This window comes from Heteronotia binoei, chromosome 4, assembly GCF_032191835.1.
Source record: "Heteronotia binoei isolate CCM8104 ecotype False Entrance Well chromosome 4, APGP_CSIRO_Hbin_v1, whole genome shotgun sequence".
NCBI lineage: Eukaryota > Metazoa > Chordata > Lepidosauria > Squamata > Gekkonidae > Heteronotia > Heteronotia binoei.
The window spans coordinates 178,305,256-178,322,291 of record NC_083226.1 but is presented as its reverse complement, the minus strand read 5'-3'; the positions used below and the strand labels follow the sequence as shown (position 1 = coordinate 178,322,291).

The following is a 17,036-nucleotide window of genomic DNA, read 5'->3' as shown; positions in this document are numbered from 1 at the left end:
CTGATCCAACATGACTTCTCTTATGTTCTTAACTCATTTGCTATGAGGGCCGGATCTTTACATTGTCAGGCCGGGCCGTGTGTGTCATAAAATGTAATGCCAGGTAGGGGAGATATAAACTTTATAAAGAACACAGACAAACACACACACTCAGCCTTGTTGAGCCTCAGCCAACTGAAGGAAGAGAGGCTTGGCTCAGTAGCTCCGCTGCGCAACTGAGAGAGCCTGGCAAAGCAAGCTCTCCTTCTCCCACTTCCTCCCCAAGGGAGGATCTTTGCTCTGTAGCTCCTGTGCGATTGAGCAAGCGTGGCAAAGCAAGCTGCGATGCAGAAGGAAGCAAGAGAGGGAGAAGGAAGCAGACAACAGTGAGTTGCTCGTGGGCCTGATAGGAGCCCTCTGGCCGGATGTTTGACACCCCTGTCCTAAAGGATCTATTCCCCTCAATTCATTACATGCTTACTGCATTCTTCCCCCAAGGATCTCAGGGGAACGCACAGCATTCCTCTCTCCATTTATCTTCACAGCATTCCTATGAAGTCGGTTAGGCAGAGAGAACGTGACTTACGGTTACCCAGTGGCCTGTACAACCAAGCAAAGACTCGAACCTTGGTCTCCATGCTCTGAATCTGACACGCCAGCCCCTAAGCTGCACTGGCTGCGAGCGCCGTCCGTAGAGCACATGCCGTTTATAAGTCTCAGGAAGAGATTTTTTTATTGACAGTAAAATCAGGGCAAACGACAAATGCATTTTGCAGGGGAAATAATCAGTGCAAAGAGATAGAAAACGATGCCAACGGAAAGGTTACATTTCTGATTTGCCGGGGAAGGGAGCGAGATGGAAATGGGAGTCTGAAACAGCAAGGTTGAGGACTGTGGAATCATCCCGAAATCATCCCATGCAGGTTCTGCGTCCCTATACCCTGAGGTGGGGCAGCTGGTGGGACCCACAGCTGCTGACCTTCCCCCCCCATACCTCTCCACTGCCACCTGTCTCCATGCCCTTAGAATAATAGAATCATAGAATTGGGAGGGACCTCCAAGCCCCTGAACAATGTAGGAAACTCACAAACACCTCCCCCTAAGTTCACAGGATCCACATTGCTGTCAGATGGCCATCTAGCCTCTGTTTGAAAACCTGGGGATTTGAAACAGAGGCTAGATGGCCATCTGACAGCAATGAGGATCCTGTGAATTTAGGGGGAGGTGTTTGTGGGTTTCCTGCATTGTGTAGGGGGTTGGAATAGATGACCCTGGAGGTCGCTTCCAACACTAGGATTCTATGAACTTCCTGACCATTAGAGCGGTTCCTCGGTGGAACAGGCTTCTTTGGGAGGTGGTGGGCTCTCCTTCCTTGGAGGTTTTTAAGCAGAGGCTAGATGGCCATCTGACAGCAATGAAGATCCTGTGAATTTAGGGGGTGGTATTTGTGAGTTTCCTGCATTGTGCAGGGGGTTGGACTAGATGACCCTGGAGGTCACTTCCAACTCTATGATTCTATGAAGCACATGTGAAAGAAGTCCCCCGCTGGAGGCTGGGGGGGGGGAACTTGGCAACCCTAACTGCCCCCCCACACACACACTCACCCAATCCTACTTCCAAGCCTTCCCGAAGATAAAGATTTCCCCATTCAGCACTTTTGACTCTTATGGCAAAGCGAATGCGGGATAATCTGGGGAAGGCTTTTGTGTTTAAAACGGGAGGTGGAGAAGGCGGGGGGTGGGGGGGGGTGGGGAATGTGAGGGAAGATGAAAAATGGCCCGGGCGCTCATCCATCAACTTAGAGATGTAAATAAGATGCAAGGGAATTTCTCCTCCTCTCCTCTCTGCGCCGCGCAGGCTGCTAAAAGAGAAGCAACTCTATTAAAAGTCATGAGAAGGGAAGATGCTGAAACACTCTAAGTAGACACCTATCAGCTTGACGGCAAACGCGCACCCCCTCCCTTTCCTACGGACTGCTTTGATTTATTGAGCCTGTATCGGCTTTGTCTTTTAATGTCCCCAGATAAGAAAAGTATGTGCAGATATATAAACTCCTGCTGTATCTAACTGCATCCATTCTTTTTTTTCTTCTTCTTCTTCTTCCCCCTTTCCAGAAAGAGGAGTGAGGCCCTCCCTGCGGTGAATTTTATTTTCTTTGCCTTCCTAAGCGCTCCCCTGTTTCTACCTTCCTCATACGCTAAGCTCTAAGGCGCCGTGGAGCCAGCGTTAGATGTCACAAGCCAGAAACGAGGAGATCCGTCTCTCCTCTCTTTTGCCTTGGAGCGGAGATGGTGGTTGCATCGGGTGGCGGAGATGGAGTGGTCCTAGCCAGTGGGCAGCCGGAACAGATGGCCTGCAATCCTGTGTCGGCAGAGGAAGGGACCATGGCTCCGTAATAGAGCGTCTGCTTGTCATGCAGAAGGTCCCAGGTTCAATCCCCAGCATCTCCAGTTAAAAGGACCAGGCAGGAGGTGATGGGAAACACCTCAGGGGCTCATCACTAGAGCTTCTGCTTGGCATGCAGAAGGTCCCAGGTTCAATCCCCAGCATCTCCAGTTAAAAGGACCAGGCAGGAGATGGTGGGAAAGACCTCAGTGGCTCATCACTAGAGCCTCTGCTTGGCATGCAGAAGGTCCCAGATTCAATCCCCAGCATCTCCAGTTAGAAGGACCAGGCAGGAGATGGTGGGAAAGACCTCAGTGGTTCATCACTAGAGCCTCTGCTTGGCATGCAGAAGGTCTCAGGTTCAATCCCCAGCATCCCCAGTTAGAAGGACCAGGCAGGAGATGGTGGGAAAGACCTCAGTGGCTCATCACTAGAGCCTCTGCTTGGCATGCAGAAGGTCCCAGGTTCAATCCCCAGCATCTCCAGTTAAAAGGACCAGGCAGGAGATGATGGGAAAGACCTCAGTGGTTCATCACTAGAGCCTCTGCTTGGCATGCAGAAGGTCTCAGGTTCAATCCCCAGCATCCCCAGTTAGAAGGACCAGGCAGTAGATGGTGGGAAAGACCGCAGTGGCTCATCACTAGAGCCTCTGCTTGGCATGCAGAAGGTCCCAGGTTCAATCCCCAGCATCTCCAGTTAGAAGGACCAGGCAGGAGATGGTGGGAAAGACCTCAGTGGTTCATCACTAGAGCCTCTGCTTGGCATGCAGAAGGTCTCAGGTTCAATCCCCAGCATCCCCAGTTAGAAGGACCAGGCAGGAGATGATGGGAAAGACCTCAGTGGCTCAGTGATAAAGCCTCTGCTTGGCATGCAGAAGGTCCCAGGTTCAATCCCCAGCATCTCCAGTTAAAAGGACCAGGCAGTGGGTGATGTGGAAGACCTGAGGCTAAAACCCTGCTGCTGGTGGTCTGAGTAGACAATACTGATCTTGGTGGACCAAGGTTCTGATTCAGAAGAAGACGACTGCAGATTTATACCCCACCCTTCTCTCTGAATCAGAGACTCAGCGCAGCTTACAATCTCCTATATCTTCTCTCCCCACAACAGACACCCTGTGAGATAGGTGGAGCTGAGAAGGTTCTCACAGCAGCTGCCCTTTCAAGGACAACTCCTCCAAGAGCTCTGGCTGACCCAAGGGCATTACAGCAGCTGCAAGTAGAGAAGTGGGGTATCAAACCCAGTTCTCCCAGATAAGAGCCCTCACACTTAATCACTATTCAGAAGAAGAAGAAGACGACGACGACATTGGATTTATATTCTGCTCTCCACTCAGAGTCTCAGAGTGGCAGTATAAGGTGGTTCCACGGGTGTATCACCCAACCATCTCCACCCCTCAGTGGGGAGGAGAGGATGACTCCTACCGCTAGTAGCTACCACTTGCGCTCACCAGGCTTTCAACTTGGGTCATCTGCCACACCTCCAAATATATGTCATTGCACTGGGAAAAGTTCAGAAAAGGGCAACTAGAATGATTAAAGGCTTGGAACACTTTCCCTATGAAGAAAGGTTAAAACACTTGGGGCTCTTTAGCTTGGAGAAACATCAACTCAGGGGTGGCATGATAACAGGTTTACAAGTTTATGCATAGGATAGAGAGGGTAGAGAAGGTAGAGAAAGAAGTCCTTTTCTCCCTTTCTCACAATACAAGCTCATGGGCACTCAATGAAATTGCTGAGCAGTCAGGTTAAAACAGATAAAAGGAAGTCCTCCTTCACCCAAAAGGTGATTTACACGTGGAATTCACTGCCACAGGAGGTGGCAGGAGCTACAAGCATAGACCGCTTCAAGAGAGTATTGGATAAACATTTCCCCATCTATTTTCCTTCCTTCCTTCCTTCCTTCCTTCCTTCCTTCCTTCCTTCCTTCCTTCCTTCCTTCCTTCCTTCCTTCCTTCCTTCCTTCCTTCCTCCCTCCCCCCTTCCTTCCTTCCTTCCTTCCTTCCTTCCTTCCTTCCTTCCTTCCTTCCTTCCTTCCTTCCTCCCTTCCTTCCTTCCTTCCTCCCTTCCTTTTTTCCTCCCTCCCTCCCTCTTCCTTCCTTCCTTCCTTCCTTCCTTCCTTCCTTCCTTCCTTCCTTCCTTCCTTCCTTCCTTCCTTCCTTTTTTCCTCCCTTCCATCCCTTCCATCCTTCCCTCCCTCAAACATCTGATGTTTATTCTATGCGGCTCTTACATTAAGCTAGTTTGGCCACCTCTGGCTTAGGGATCGGGCCACATCTCAGTCACGTCACACACATTCGAAGCGCAAAAGGACCCAGATCTGATCTTGTCGTCTCCAATAAAAGCCTCAGAGGGAACGGTTATAGAAGAAATGTTCTACTCTGCCTAAAAGCCTGAAGCATCATTGCCAGTCAGAGCAATCCCGAGGGCAGGCCAATTGAGATAACCACTCTGGGGAGTTCTGCAAAGAAGCTCCCCAGTGCTTCCGTCGTAGAGTCTACGTGGCACCCTCCATCCAGTTCATCAGAGGATCTGAAACAGGATCACCAGCCTGAGGGCGGGGGTCTGCAGATCTCCTGTAATCAGAGCCAGTCTGGTGTAGTGGTTAAGTGTGCAGCCTCTTATCTGGGAGAACCGGGTTTGATTCCCCACTCCTCCACTTGCAGCTGCTGGAACGGCCTTGAGTCAGCCCTAGCTCTCATAGGAGTTGTCCTTGAAAGGGCAGCTGCTGTGAGAGCCCTCTCAACCCCACCTACCCCACAGGGTGTCTGTTGTGGGGGGAGAAGATAAAGGAGATTGTGAGCCACTCTGAGTCTCTGATTTGGAGAGAAGGGCAAGGTATAAATCTGCAATTCTCCTTCTTTTGTATCAGGACCTACTTTGCTTATTAGAAGAAGAGGACTGCAGAGTTATACCCCGTCCCTCTCTCTGAATCAGAGTCTCAGAGCGACTTACAATCTCCTTTATCTTCTCCCCCCACAACAGACATCCTGTGAGGTGGGTGGGGCTGAGAGGGCTCTCACAGCAGCTGCCCTTTCAAGGACAACCTCTGCCAGAGCTATTGCTGACCCAAGGCCATTCCAGCAGGTGCAAGTGGAGGAGTGGGAAATCAAACCCGGTTCTCCCAGATAAGAGTCCTCACACTTAACCACTGCACCAAACTGGCTCTCCCAGAAGCTGCCCTTTCAAGGACAATGTGAGGGCTATGGCTGACCCAAGGCCATTCCAGCAGGTGCAAGTGGAGGAGCGGGGAATCAAACCCGGTTCTCCCAGATAAGAGTCCTCACACTTAACCACTGCACCAAACTGGCTCTCCCAGAAGTTGCCCTTTCAAGGACAATGTGAGGGCTATGGCTGACCCAAGGCCATTCCAGCAGCTGCAAGGGGAGGAGTGGGGAATCAAACCTGGTTCTCCCAGATAAGAGTCCGCACACTTAACCGCTACACCAAACTGGCTTGCACCTCTGCACTAAACTGGTGCTTCGTGTTCAAGTCGGCAACACTAAATACGTGTACAGGGGGGAGTGGAAAGGTAAGACAGGGCAGAAAGGGGAAAATGGCTTGGAAACGGAGCCAGAAGTAGTGCTATTCTACAACAGGGACTGGAATACAAAATCTAAGCTATGTCTTTAAGGGGTCCATTGTCCTTTGGAGCTGCAAAGGACACCTGCACGAGACCCCAAAAACACTTGAAGCCATCTTATACTGAATCGGACCTTTGGTTCATCAAGATCCGTATGGCCCAGGCAGACTGGCTGTGACTCACCAGGGTTTGAGGCAAATAAAGGGTTTTCTCATCACCTACTACCTGATCCTTTTAACTGGTGGTGTCGGGGATTGAAGCTGAGACCTCCTGCATGCCAAGCAGATGCTCTAGCAATGAGCCACTGAGGTCCTTCCCATCACCTCCTGCCTGGTCCTTCTAACTGGAGATGTCAGGGATTGAACTGGGGACCTTCTGCATGCCAAGCGGATGCTCTAGTGATGAGCCACCAAGGTTTTTCCCATCACCTCCTGCCTGGTCCTTTCAACTGGAGATGCTGGGGATTGAACCTGGGACCTTCTGCATGCCAAGCAGATGCTCTAGTGATGAGCCACTGAAGTCTTTCCATCACCTAATGCTTGGTCCTTTCAACTGGAGATGCGGGTGATTGAACCTTGGACCTCTTGCATGCCAAGCGGATTCTCTAGCAATGAGCCACTGAGGTCCTTCCCATCACCTCCTGCCTGGTCCTTTCAACTGGAGATGGTGGAGACTGAACCTGGGATCTTCTGCATGCCAAGCAGAGATTTCAGTGATGATCCACTGAGGTCTTTCCCATCACCTCCTGCCTGGTCCTTTCAACTGGAGATGGTGGAGACTGAATCTGGGATCTTCTGCATGCCAAGCAGAGATTTCAGTGATGATCCACTGAGGTCTTTGCCATCACCTCCTGCCTGGTTCTTTCGACTGGAGATGGTGGGGACTGAACCTGGGACCTTCTGCATGCCAAGCAGAGGTTTCAGTGATGAGCCACTGAGGTCTTTCCCATCACCTCCTGCCTGGTCCTTTCAACTGGAGATGGTGGGGACTGAACCTGGGATCTTCTGCATGCCAAGCAAAGATTTCAGTGATGGTCCACTGAGGTCTTTCCCATCACCTCCTGCCTGGTTCTTTCAACTGGAGATGGTGGGGACTGAACCTGGGATCTTCTGCATGCCAAGCAGAGGTTTCAGTGATGATCCACTGAGGTCTTTGCCATCACCTCCTGCCTGGTTCTTTCGACTGGAGATGGTGGGGACTGAACCTGGGATCTTCTGCATGCCAAGCAGAGGTTTCAGTGAGGAGCCACTGAGGTCCTTCCCATCACCTCCTGCCTGGTCCTTTCAACTGGAGATGCCAGGGATTGAACCTGGGACCTTCTGCATGCCAAGCGGATGCTCTATCGATGAGCCACTGAGGTTTTACCCATCACCTCCTTCCTTGTCTTTTCAAATGGAGACACTGGGGATTGAACCTGGGACCTCCTGCATGCCAAGTGGATGCTCTATCACTGAGCTATGTTCCCTCCATGGAATGGAAAACAAACTCTAGCAGGTCCCCTCCCCCCCCCTGCCCCCGCAAGTGAATGCTCCAGTTCCAAGCAGTTCCTCCTTTCTCCCTCCAGTGTTTTCACCCTTCAAATGCATCGGAGACAGAGATAACCTTAAGCTATTAAACCCGCGAGTGGAATTGAAACAGTTCTGCCGGAGGATTTCTCATTGATAAAACGCAATCTGCTTATGCAAACAGCCGCCTGACACCCAAATCCATCAGTAGGCAAGGAATGGCTTTCCAGCCTAAAGGAATGCAAGAGCACTGCCGCTGGAAAGAGTTTACTTGGCATGGGCCTGAGCCGCAGTAGGACTCAGAGAGACGTTCGGCATGTTTGTGCCGGCTGGACTCAGTGGTTATGGGCTGGTTCACATGGTCAGATTCATCACCTGTCGACCAAGAGACAGCAAATATCCATAAAAATGAAAAATGGCATCCCTGCTGTTGCAGACGAGTGTCTCGGATCAGAGCGTAGAAGGAAAAGTGGAGGGAATAAAGAACTATTTGTTGCACAAGATCCTTGGCAGTTAAACACAATGCCGCTGGATAGGGATTAGGGCTCCCAAGTGCCCACCGGGGGCGGGGGATCCGCCAGTCTGGTGGGCCCCAACCCACAGGAAGGGAGGACACCGGGGGAATCCCCCCCCCCAAGAGTCCCATTGCTGCACAGCATGTGCGACATCCAGAAGTGATGTATCGTGCCAGGCATGTTGCGCACAGACACTCTAGGAATGCATGGGGAACTCTACAGTTTCATGTAAGGGTGCCCTAGCAATTTTGGGGTAAACTCTATGGTACCACTCTATGGTACCATAGAGTTTCCCCAAAATTGCTAGTGTGTCCCAGCAGAAAACCATAGGGCTTCCCCTAAATTCCTAGAGCAACCCCACGCGACATGCCCACATGCAGGGCTCTTTTTCTAGCTGGAGCTCCACTGCATATTAGGCCACGCCCCCTGATGCAACCAATCATCCTAGAGCTTACAGTAGGCCCTGTACGAAAAGCCCTCTAAGCTCTTGGAGGATTAGCTACATCGGGGGGCATGGCCTAATATGCAGAGGAGCTCCTGCTAGAAAAAGAGCCCTGCCCACATGATATGTCACTTCAGGGTGACATCCTAGTGCTGCGCATGCTGCATGCATGTAAAAAAAAGTCCCCCACTGGCAAGAGTGAGGGACTCGGCAACCCTAATAAGAATGCACAACAAAGCAGTCCATGTCTAATGTCAACATCCTTTCCAAATGGCACATTTGATGCTGCCAGAGAAACACTCATCACAGGAAATTATTTTACACTGGGTCAGTCATAAGAACATAAGAGAAGCCATGTTGGGACAGGCCGGAGGCCCATTCAGTCCAACACTCTGTGTCACAAAGTGGCCAAAACCCAGGTGCCACCAGGAGGTCCACCAGCAGGGCCAGAACTCCAGAAGCCCCTCCCACTGTTGCCCCCTGTCGTGATCCTGGGCCTAGCGAGGCCTGCAGGTCCCAGGGAAGCCTGCTTAGGAGTTACTGGGAAAAGCCTACTCCTCCTAGGATCCCCTCTGTCCCACTGATTGGGTAGGAAGGGTTTTGGAGGGAAACAGATCCAGAGAGGGGTGGGGCCTGGGATGAGAATACAGAGGCCAAGGCCCAGGAAGTGGGGGTTCTTTCCCTGGGAGGCTGAGCTGGAGGTAGGCTGTGCCTGAAGAGCTTGAGCAGGGGAAAGCTCCCTCATCCAAGGCAAGGGGTGAGTACTGTTTAGTAGTTTAGGGACTGTAAGTTAAGACACGTTAGGACTTTTGTTTATTTTCCCTTCACCCTGTTACTGTTTCATGCACCTTGTTAATTTATATTGCACTGCGATAAACCTTTTTTTTTGTTGTTGTTCCCTCTGCCAGGTCCTCACGCCTATTATTTGACCTAAGCTACAAGAGGTCTGAAGGGCTTGGGAGGGAACTCTGGGCTTTCTCAAGGGGAACCCTTAACCCAGAGCGGCGGCAGCAATTGGTAATACCCCCTGAGCCGTGACACCCCCCCCCCCAAGCATCAAGAATACAGAGCATCACTGCTCCAGACATAACATCCGACACAAGCTGTGGATGGAGCCTACATCTGCCAAATCTAGATTGGGAGATGCATAGAGATCCGTCGATGGAGCCTGGGAAGGGTGAGGTTTAGAGATGGGAGGGGTCTCAATGGAGCATCATGCCATTGAGTCCACCCTCCAAAGGAGCCATTTTCTTCAACCGAACTGATGGTTGTAGCATGGCGATCAGTTACTAATTCCAGGAGATCTCCAGGACTCTCCTGGAAGCTGGCAACCCTGTCCCAGTCTCAGAGTCCTGCCTGAAGTTTTCTTCGACAGTTACAGCCTGCCGTTCCAAAATCCTATCCTTTCGGCCCTCCCTAACGTCTTTTTTCCCTCGACGGTTTTCCAGAACGGTGTACGTTCATTGTCTAGAAAGCGTTATCGAGTTGAGTGACACGTTTTAAGGAGGGGTTGATTGATACCCGCCCCGGCGAAGCCTTATAATCTGGCATCGTATTAATATTAATGGTAAAGATTTTCCGTTTTTGATGGGAGCCGCTGAATCTTGAGGACTGGCCAAAATTGACAACACACATTTTGACAGCTGATCCATAATAAACATGCAAACCTTGACGCGGAAATGTCATCACAGAAACTTGCAGTAATCCTTTCACGACATGCCTTTTTTTGTTGGGGGGGGGGGGGAGATCACAGAGAAACCTGTACAGGTGATTCCTGGTAACAGTATACCTTTGGCTTGGAGATATTCGTCTCCCATCTTGTGCCACCGGAGTTTAATTCACACAAACACACACCATCCTGCTACACAATGTCATCGGAGAAGAACCCAAGGTATCCATTCCCAGTGGCAGGAAATTAAACTGCGGAAAACACATCTATAAGACAGATATCACAACTTGCATATCAATGCGTACAGCATCAGAAAATGGTTGGGTAACCATTTTTTTTTTTAAATAGCTGTGTTCAGGAGCACCTTAAAGACCAATGATTTTCAGAATATGAGCTCTCTTTCTGTACCATATGAACATATGAAGCTGCCTTCTACTGAATCACACCCTCCGTCCATCAAAGTCAGTCTTGTCTACTCAGACTGGCAGCGGCTCTCCAGGGTCTCAAGCTAAGGTTTTTCACACCTATTTCCCTGGACCCTTTTTAGTTGGAGATGCCGGGGATTGAACCTGGGACCTTCTGCTTCCCAAGCAGATGCTCTACCACTGAGCCACAGCCCCATTCATGGCTTTCCAGGGTCTCAAGCTGAGGTTTTTCACACCTATTTCCCTGGACCCTTTTTAGTTGAGATGCCGGGGATTGAACCTGGACCTTCTGCTTCCCAAGCAGATGCTCTACCACTGAGCCACAACCCCATTCATGGCTTTCCAGGGTCTCAAGCTGAGGTTTTTCACACCTATTTCCCTGGACCCTTTTTAGTTAGAGATGCCAGGGATTGAACCTGGGACCTTCTGCTTACCAAGCAGATGCTCTACCACTGAGCCACAGCCCCATTCATGGCTTTCCAGGGTCTCAAGCTGAGGTTTTTCACACCTATTTCCCTGGACCCTTTTTAGTTGGAGATGCCGGGGATTGAACCCGGGACCTTCTGCTTACCAAACAGATGCTCTACCACTGAGCCACTGTCCCTCCCCAAATTATACGAACATATATGAACATATGAAGCTGCCTTCTACTGAATCAGACCCTCGGCCCATCAAAGTCAGTATTGTCTATTCAGACTGGCAGTGGCTCTCCAGGGTCTCAAGCTGAGGTTTTTCATGCCTACTTGCCTGGACCCTTTTTAGTTGGAGTTGCCAGGGATTGAACCTGGGACCTTCTGCTTATTAAGCAGATGCTCTACCACTGAGCCACCGTCCCTCCCTAACACTTATGAGGGTCTCAAGCTGAGGTTTTTCACACCTACTTGCCTGGACCCTTTTTAGTTGGCGATGCCGGGGATTGAACCTGGGACCTTCTGCTTTCCAAGCAGATGCTCTACCACTGAGCCACTATCCCTCCCCTTCAGTAATCACAGACTCCTTCATCATATACCTGAGACCTTTGACTCTTGGAAGCTTATACCCCAAACATCATGTTGGCCTCTAAACTAAAATTATATTAGCACAAATTCTACCATAGGGAAAGTTTCAAAGTCAGTGTAAAGTAGAGAATCCTGGTCATTTCGTAGAAAAAAGAGGTGCTGGAGCTCATAAGCACAACATTTGCATAAGATTTGCATATGCTACACACCGCTGACATCACTGGAATGTGCACTAAATTAGATCAGCTCAGCATGTTCCTTAAAGTGTTTCTTGAATTATAATTGTCTTAATAAAACCTTATTCCCATCATACTTTTTAAATTACTTTCTGCATGATGAAGATTTCCATCTGTCTGCTTTAAGTGTTTTGGTTATTTTCCCATTTTTTTTGGGGGGGGGGAGTTTGTCAAATCTGAGAGTTCAGCAAAATTCTCACAGGGGGGGGGGGTTGAACGATGGAACCCAGAAGTTGTGAAAAAGCGAAAGAGTACTGGAAGATGATACAACAAGAAATCTCCAAAATTTTGGGTTACGACTCCAAGAAAACTGCAGAGACTTTCTTGCTTGGATGACAATTAGAAAAATTTCCAAAAGGAGACAGGACTTTAATTTGGTACTTGCTCTCAGCTACTAGGACATTGTATGCGCAGCTGTGGAAACAAGAAAAAATACCAGAGAAATGGGACTGGATTATGAAAGTTTTATCGTGGAGTGAGATGGACAAACTAACTAGAACTCTAAGAGACCATGATTTAGATATATTCAAAAAGGAGTGGAAGAAATTTAAAGGATATATGGAGAAAGAGTGGATGTAAAAAGACATTGGACAATTTTTTAGTTTTAATGAGAAAAAAATATATTGTACTTTGATCGGTTAGTAGTACCTTTAGTATTGAACTTAAATCTATAACTTCGGGGAAGTCAACATTGGAGGGAGGGGGGATTGAAATACCATATGGGTTAGTACTGAAAAGTTATAATTAAGTTTTGTAACCATATGTTATCAATAAATTGTTTAAACACAAACAATGGAACTCAGAAGCAAGCTTTTTTTTGGGGGGGGGTGGGCTAAGAAAGAAAGAGCACAATAACATTTAGAGATTCTGGAGCTCTGCTCTTGTGAGATCCTCTGCCCAAAATGAGAGCAGCCGGACACATCGAGGACTTGTGTCTGAGGCTTATGACATGGTTAACTGCTGCATTCTCCTGTTACAGTACATTATGACACTGTTTCCAGAGACAGAAGCTACTGGTTTCAAATTTCATCAATGTGTCTGACTCCAGGCCATCGATACAAGGAGCTGTTCTACTGCAGACCGACAAAGCTGTCCTACGAAACCACATTTTTATCATGGTTACTACTGAAAGAAGAGAAAAGAAGAAGATGGGTTTATTTTGCACAGGCCTAAAGCTTTCTCCTCAGAGAAATAGAGACCTTGAAAGTTCATGGAAATGGTCCAGGGTAACTATCAGTGACTACTACACATGGTGACTGAGGGGAATCTCCACTTTCAGAGGCGTTTGACCGCTGAATCCCAGTGCCATGAGACATCAGGGGAAAGCCTCAGGCTTTATGCCCTGTTGCTGGACTTCCAGAGGAACTGGTTGGTGGTCATTGTGTGAGACAGGATGCCCGATATTGTTCAATATCTTTATGCGCCCCCTTGCCCAGCTTGCCCGGAGGTATGGGCTTGGTTGTCATCAGTACGCTGATGATACCCAGCTCTATCTACTGATGGAAGGCCGGACTGGTGATGTCCCTACAAATTTGGACCGGGCGTTACAAGCTGTGGCTGGCTGGCTCAGGCTGAGCGGGTTGAAGTTGAACCCAACGAAGACTGAGGTCCTTTGCGTGGGTCGGGACGGACCGGGAGGGGAGATTATTCTGCCGGCTTTTGACGGTGCGCCACTGATACCAGTGCGCAAGGTCAAGAGCCTGGGGGTGCTACTGGAATCCTCGCTATCAATGGAGGCCCAGATAGCCACCACCGCAAGATCCGCCTTCTTCCACCTCAAGAGGGCGAGGCAGTTGGCTCCCTTCTTGGAACGCGACGACCTAGCAACTGTGATCCACGCAACGGTCATCTCAAGATTAGACTACTGCAATGCCCTCTACATGGGGCTGCCCTTGTGTCGAACGTGGAGACTTCAGGTAGTGCAGAATGCAGCGACCAGGCTGTTGGTGGGACTACCTAGGTGGGAACACGTGCGGCCTGTGCTGCGGGATCTGCATTGGCTACTGGTCGTCTACCGCGTTCGTTATAAGGTGCTGGTTATTACCTTTAAAGCCCTATATGGTCGAGGACCTGCCTACCTCAGGGACCGCCTCTCCCCATATATCCCCAGGAGAGCGTTAAGATCTAGCTCCCAAAACCTCCTACAAATCCCTGGGCCAAGAGAGGCCAGACTGAAGATAACTCGGGAGCAAGCCTTTTCATTAATGGCCCCTCGCTGGTGGAACCAACTTCCAGAGGGGGTGCGAGCCCTGCGGGACCTGAACCAGTTCCGCAGGGCTTGCAAAACCTCTCTTTTCCAGCTCGCATTTGAATTAGGACCAGACTAAACTGATTAAATCATCGTAACTTTAGCCATCTTATGTGTAACTGAAACTGATGTTTGATAGTATGTAATTGGGATGACAGAATTTATAGCACCTATTTTTATCTATTTTTAATCTATTTATGTAACTGTACTATATTTAAAATGTTGTTTATCTGTCTTAATTAAATCATGACGTGTCATGTCTGTGGGCCGCCCTGAGCCCGCCTTCTGGTGGGGGAGGGCGGGATATAAGAATAAAATTTGATTTGATTTGATTTGATTTGGACTAGATGCACCACCGGTCTGATACAGCAGGGCTCTTCTGATGTTCTTATGAGGGCCTAGGCCTCTCTGCCATGTTGTTGGACCTCCAGAGGAGCTGGTTGGCCACTGTGTGAGACAGGATGTTGGACTAGATGGAACACTGGACTGATCCAACAGGGCTCTTCTGATGTTCTTATGAAGGCCTTGGACTCTCTGCCATGTTGTTGACCTTCCAAAAGATCTCGTTGGCCACTATGCGAGACAAAATGCTGGACTAGATGGACCACTGGTCTAATCCAGCAGGGCTCTTCTTTTGAAGGCCTCAGCCTCTGCATCCTGTGTGAGACAGGATGCTGGACTGGATGGATCCCTGGTCTGACAGAGCAAGGGTCCTCCTATGGTTTTTTATGTTTTGTTTGTTCTCAAGAGTGACCTAGCTGGACCAGAGAGAGTTTTAAATATGGCCATCAGCATGACACCACCTGCCACGGCATTTAGTGGTATATAATAGCCACCTTGAACCCAAGGAAAGGGGGAGTATGAATATTTTAATAAATAAAACGGGTACATTCTAGGGAACAGGCGTGGTGGTGAACCCATATGTTGTTATTTCGACAAGCGGAAGACAAATGTTCTAATACAGAACAGATGAGCGTGAAGACCACAATTCTCTCACCGTTCTCTCACAGTCCTTAACAAAGTGTGGAAATATCCCAGAGGGGGTCGGCTGCAATTTGGATGTGAGAAAACTGTTGCCCCGAATATTTCCTGCTTCCTCATGTTTTCAGTTGCCTAGCAATAAGGTCCCATGCATAACTTAAGGGCCATCGAGTTGCTTCCATCTTACGGTGACTCTACATTCAGGAAGGGCTTTTTTTTTTTTTGGCAGCAGGAGCTACTTTGCATATTAGGCCATACCCCTCATGGTATAGCCAATCCTCCTGGAGCTTACAGTAGGCCCTGTACTAAAAGCCCTGTAAGCTCTTGGAGGACTGGCTACATCAGGGGTGTGTGGTAAACATATGGAGCAGAGGTCCATCAGTGGCTCTTAGCCACACGGTATAGATGGAATGCTCTACCTGAGGCAAGGGATGTATTCTTGGTACTTGGGGGGGGGGGGCACAGTGGGAGGGCTTCTAGTGTCCTGGCCCCACTGGTGGATCTCCTAACAGCACTTGGTTTTTTGGCCACTGTGTGACAGAGTGTCGGACTGGATGGGGCATTGGCCTGATCCAGCATGACTTCTCTTATGTTCTTACTCCATTGTAAAGCTTCATGGATTGGAGCCCACCCCACTAAACTCCTCCTCTCCTACCCGGGAGGGCTCCACAAAAATTTAGGCGAGAATAAAGTCTTGCTAGCCGTGACTCTTCATTTTAACTCTAAAAGATAGCTGTATTTTCCTGGTTAGTCCCAACATATCTATGATGGTTGTTAGTGGCTTCAAAAGAGATTAAGTTTGCTCACTTTCATATTGCTTTCTTTATTTAAAAAAAAATAGAAAAAAAGGAATAAGAAAACAATAAAATTCAGCCGATAAGATTTAAGAGAAAGACAAACAGAAAGAGAAAAGAAAGAAGAAAGGAAGGAAGAAGAAGAAATTGGATTAATATCCCGCCCTATACTCTGAATCTCAGAGTCTCAGAGCAGTCACAATCTTCTTTACCTTCCCGCCCCCACAACAGATACCCTGTAAGGTGGGTGGGTCTGAGAGAGTTCTTACAGCAGCTGCTGTTTCAAGGACAACTCCTACAAGAGCTATGGTTGACCCAAGGCCATTCCAGCAGGTGCAAGTGGAGGAGTGGGGGAATCAAACCCGGTTCTCCCAGATAAGAGTCTAGGCACTTCACCACTACACCAAACTGGCTCTCACAGCAGCTGCCCTTTCAAAGACAACCTCTGCCAGAGCTACGGCTGACCCAAGGCCATTCCAGCAGGTGCAAGTGGAGGAGTGGGGGAATCAAACACGCTTCTCCCATATAAGAGTCCGCACACTTCACCATGACACCAAACTGCCTCTCAGGAAGGAGGGAAGGAAGGGGTGGAGGTGCATCTACACAGAAATTTCTGTAAACGATTTCCAAATATCGAAAAAGAAATCCACGCCAACTGCTGTCTATATGCCATATGGGTAGAGTTTCAAGGTCCTCAAGTTCGCTCGCTTTTGTGAATTCATCCTGCTTGGTCACCTGCAGTGATTTCTCACTCACCACAGGCGATCGGGAAACCAGCTTGTTTAGAAGACCGACTCATAGACGGCATTGGCTCAATGTCACCCTCCGAACTGTCGATTCAAGTAGTGGGCTCATCTTTCTATATTAGCCACTCATTGAGTGTGGGATTGATCTCTACTCCGCTGATCTCCCCACCCCCCTGACTAGGGTTGCCAAGTACAATTCAAGAAATATCTGGGGACTTTGGGGGTGGAGCCAGGAAACACTGGGGGTAGAGCCAGGAGACATTGGGGGTGGAGCCAGGAGCAAGGGTGTGACGAGCATCATTGAACTCCAAAGGGAGTTCTGGCCATCACATTTAAAGGGAATGCACACCTTTGAAATGCCTTCCCTCCATTTGAAATAATGGATAGGGGCACGTTTTTTGGGGCTCACAGAATTGGACCCCCTGGTCCAATCTTTTTGAAACTTGGAAGTTATTTTGGGGGGAGGCACTGGATGCTATGCTGAAAATGAGGTGCTGCTACCTCATGAAACAGCCCCCCCCAGCCCCAGATACC

The 17,036-nt window shown here is 49.1% G+C and overlaps 1 protein-coding gene and 1 non-coding gene across 17 annotated transcripts in view; both read right to left on the bottom strand.

Annotated features, from left to right (window-relative positions):
- Window positions 1-17,036, bottom strand: part of CELF4 (CUGBP Elav-like family member 4) — a 1,320,822-nt gene that overhangs the window by 1,211,335 nt on the left and 92,451 nt on the right. The gene's annotated exons all lie outside the window — the stretch shown is intronic.
- TRNAI-AAU (transfer RNA isoleucine (anticodon AAU)) lies at window positions 11,263-11,334 on the bottom strand. The gene has a single exon. It is a non-coding gene; the product is annotated as a tRNA-Ile (tRNA).